We start from the raw sequence: 4,844 nt of genomic DNA on the forward strand, positions 1-4,844 counted from the left end.
AAATTTACACTCTGTGCATGAATAAAAGCTATTTTGCAACACAGAGAAACATATCTGAAGGTGTTAGAAGTGTTTTGCATGATTTTTGAAGTTAGACTCTGAAATGTCAGAAAACAGCTTTTCAGCGCAGAACAAAGTTGGTTCAGGCAATGCAAGCTGAATCTTGGTCCCACTTTAAATTTACACTCTGTGCATGAATAAAAGCTATTTTGCAACACAGAGAAACATATCTGAAGGTGTTAGAAGTGTTTTGCATGATTTTTGAAGTTAGACCCTGAAATATCAGAAAACAGCGTTTCAGCGCAGAACAAAGTTGGTTCAGGCAATGCAAGCTGAATCTTGGTCCCACTTTAACTTTGCAGTCTGTGCATGAATAAAAGCTATTTTTCAACACAGAGAAACATATCTGAAGGTGTTAGAAGTGTTTTGCATGATTTTTGAAGTTAGACCCTGAAATGTCAGAAAACAGCTTTTCAGCGCAGAACAAAGTTGGTTCAGGCAATGCAAGCTGAATCTTGGTCCCACTTTAAATTTACACTCTGTGCATGAATAAAAGCTATTTTGCAACACAGAGAAACATATCTGAAGGTGTTAGAAGTGTTTTGCATGATTTTTGAAGTTAGACCCTGAAATGTCAGAAAACAGCTTTTCAGCGCAAAACAAAGTTGGTTCAGGCAATGCAAGCTGAATCTTGGTCCCACATTCAATTTACACTCTGTGCATGAATAAAAGCTATTTTGCAACACAGAGAAACATATCTGAAGGTGTTAGAAGTGTTTTGCATGATTTTTGAAGTTAGACTCTGAAATGTCAGAAAACAGCTTTTCAGCGCAGAACAAAGTTGGTTCAGGCAATGCAAGCTGAATCTTGGTCCCACTTTAAATTTACACTCTGTGCATGAATAAAAGCTATTTTGCAACACAGAGAAACATATCTGAAGGTGTTAGAAGTGTTTTGCATGATTTTTGAAGTTAGACCCTGAAATATCAGAAAACAGCGTTTCAGCGCAGAACAAAGTTGGTTCAGGCAATGCAAGCTGAATCTTGGTCCCACTTTAACTTTGCAGTCTGTGCATGAATAAAAGCTATTTTTCAACACAGAGAAACATATCTGAAGGTGTTAGAAGTGTTTTGCATGATTTTTGAAGTTAGACCCTGAAATGTCAGAAAACAGCTTTTCAGCGCAGAACAAAGTTGGTTCAGGCAATGCAAGCTGAATCTTGGTCCCACTTTAAATTTACACTCTGTGCATGAATAAAAGCTATTTTGCAACACAGAGAAACATATCTGAAGGTGTTAGAAGTGTTTTGCATGATTTTTGAAGTTAGACCCTGAAATGTCAGAAAACAGCTTTTCAGCGCAAAACAAAGTTGGTTCAGGCAATGCAAGCTGAATCTTGGTCCCACATTAAATTTACACTCTGTGCATGAATAAAAGCTATTTTGCAACACAGAGAAACATATCTGAAGGTGTTAGAAGTGTTTTGCATGATTTTTGAAGTTAGACTCTGAAATGTCAGAAAACAGCTTTTCAGCGCAGAACAAAGTTGGTTCAGGCAATGCAAGCTGAATCTTGGTCCCACTTTAACTTTGCAGTCTGTGCATGAATAAAACCTATTTTGCAACACAGAGAAACATATCTGAAGGTGTTAGAAGTGTTTTGCATGATTTTTGAAGTTAGACCCTGAAATGTCAGAAAACAGCTTTTCAGCGCAGAACAAAGTTGGTTCAGGCAATGCAAGCTGAATCTTGGTCCCACTTTAAATTTACACTCTGTGCATGAATAAAAGCTATTTTGCAACACAGAGAAACATATCTGAAGGTGTTAGAAGTGTTTTGCATGATTTTTGAAGTTAGACTCTGAAATGTCAGAAAACAGCTTTTCAGCGCAGAACAAAGTTGGTTCAGGCAATGCAAGCTGAATCTTGGTCCCACTTTAAATTTACACTCTGTGCATGAATAAAAGCTATTTTGCAACACAGAGAAACATATCTGAAGGTGTTAGAAGTGTTTTGCATGATTTTTGAAGTTAGACCCTGAAATGTCAGAAAACAGCGTTTCAGCGCAGAACAAAGTTGGTTCAGGCAATGCAAGCTGAATCTTGGTCCCACTTTAACTTTGCAGTCTGTGCATGAATAAAAGCTATTTTTCAACACAGAGAAACATATCTGAAGGTGTTAGAAGTGTTTTGCATGATTTTTGAAGTTAGACCCTGAAATGTCAGAAAACAGCTTTTCAGCGCAGAACAAAGTTGGTTCAGGCAATGCAAGCTGAATCTTGGTCCCACTTTAACTTTGCAGTCTGTGCATGAATAAAACCTATTTTGCAACACAGAGAAACATATCTGAAGGTGTTAGAAGTGTTTTGCATGATTTTTGAAGTTAGACCCTGAAATGTCAGAAAACAGCTTTTCAGCGCAGAACAAAGTTGGTTCAGGCAATGCAAGCTGAATCTTGGTCCCACTTTAAATTTACACTCTGTGCATGAATAAAAGCTATTTTTCAACACAGAGAAACATATCTGAAGGTGTTAGAAGTGTTTTGCATGATTTTTGAAGTTAGACCCTGAAATGTCAGAAAACAGCTTTTCAGCGCAGAACAAAGTTGGTTCAGGCAATGCAAGCTGAATCTTGGTCCCACTTTAAATTTACACTCTGTGCATGAATAAAAGCTATTTTGCAACACAGAGAAACATATCTGAAGGTGTTAGAAGTGTTTTGCATGATTTTTGAAGTTAGACTCTGAAATGTCAGAAAACAGCTTTTCAGCGCAGAACAAAGTTGGTTCAGGCAATGCAAGCTGAATCTTGGTCCCACTTTAAATTTACACTCTGTGCATGAATAAAAGCTATTTTGCAACACAGAGAAACATATCTGAAGGTGTTAGAAGTATTTTGCATGATTTTTGAAGTTAGACTCTGAAATGTCAGAAAACAGCTTTTCAGCGCAGAACAAAGTTGGTTCAGGCAATGCAAGCTGAATCTTGGTCCCACTTTAACTTTGCAGTCTGTGCATGAATAAAACCTATTTTGCAACACAGAGAAACATATCTGAAGGTGTTAGAAGTGTTTTGCATGATTTTTGAAGTTAGACCCTGAAATGTCAGAAAACAGCTTTTCAGCGCAGAACAAAGTTGGTTCAGGCAATGCAAGCTGAATCTTGGTCCCACTTTAAATTTACACTCTGTGCATGAATAAAAGCTATTTTGCAACACAGAGAAACATATCTGAAGGTGTTAGAAGTGTTTTGCATGATTTTTGAAGTTAGACTCTGAAATGTCAGAAAACAGCTTTTCAGCGCAGAACAAAGTTGGTTCAGGCAATGCAAGCTGAATCTTGGTCCCACTTTAAATTTACACTCTGTGCATGAATAAAAGCTATTTTGCAACACAGAGAAACATATCTGAAAGTGTTAGAAGTGTTTTGCATGATTTTTGAAGTTAGACCCTGAAATGTCAGAAAACAGCGTTTCAGCGCAGAACAAAGTTGGTTCAGGCAATGCAAGCTGAATCTTGGTCCCACTTTAACTTTGCAGTCTGTGCATGAATAAAAGCTATTTTTCAACACAGAGAAACATATCTGAAGGTGTTAGAAGTGTTTTGCATGATTTTTGAAGTTAGACCCTGAAATGTCAGAAAACAGCTTTTCAGCGCAGAACAAAGTTGGTTCAGGCAATGCAAGCTGAATCTCGGTCCCACTTTAAATTTACACTCTGTGCATGAATAAAAGCTATTTTGCAACACAGAGAAACATATCTGAAGGTGTTAGAAGTGTTTTGCATGATTTTTGAAGTTAGACCCTGAAATGTCAGAAAACAGCTTTTCAGCGCAGAACAAAGTTGGTTCAGGCAATGCAAGCTGAATCTTGGTCCCAGTTTAAATTTACACTCTGTGCATGAATAAAAGCTATTTTGCAACACAGAGAAACATATCTGAAGGTGTTAGAAGTGTTTTGCATGATTTTTGAAGTTAGACCCTGAAATGTCAGAAAACAGCGTTTCAGCGCAGAACAAAGTTGGTTCAGGCAATGCAAGCTGAATCTTGGTCCCACTTTAACTTTGCAGTCTGTGCATGAATAAAAGCTATTTTTCAACACAGAGAAACATATCTGAAGGTGTTAGAAGTGTTTTGCATGATTTTTGAAGTTAGACCCTGAAATGTCAGAAAACAGCTTTTCAGCGCAGAACAAAGTTGGTTCAGGCAATGCAAGCTGAATCTTGGTCCCACTTTAAATTTACACTCTGTGCATGAATAAAAGCTATTTTGCAACACAGAGAAACATATCTGAAGGTGTTAGAAGTGTTTTGCATGATTTTTGAAGTTAGACCCTGAAATGTCAGAAAACAGCTTTTCAGCGCAGAACAAAGTTGGTTCAGGCAATGCAAGCTGAATCTTGGTCCCACTTTAAATTTACACTCTGTGCATGAATAAAAGCTATTTTGCAACACAGAGAAACATATCTGAAGGTGTTAGAAGTGTTTTGCATGATTTTTGAAGTTAGACCCTGAAATGTCAGAAAACAGCTTTTCAGCGCAAAACAAAGTTGGTTCAGGCAATGCAAGCTGAATCTTGGTCCCACATTAAATTTACACTCTGTGCATGAATAAAAGCTATTTTGCAACACAGAGAAACATATCTGAAGGTGTTAGAAGTGTTTTGCATGATTTTTGAAGTTAGACTCTGAAATGTCAGAAAACAGCTTTTCAGCGCAGAACAAAGTTGGTTCAGGCAATGCAAGCTGAATCTTGGTCCCACTTTAACTTTGCAGTCTGTGCATGAATAAAACCTATTTTGCAACACAGAGAAACATATCTGAAGGTGTTAGAAGTGTTTTGCATGATTTTTGAAGT

This window comes from Garra rufa, unplaced genomic scaffold (genome assembly GCF_049309525.1).
Source record: "Garra rufa unplaced genomic scaffold, GarRuf1.0 hap1_unplaced_008, whole genome shotgun sequence".
NCBI lineage: Eukaryota > Metazoa > Chordata > Actinopteri > Cypriniformes > Cyprinidae > Garra > Garra rufa.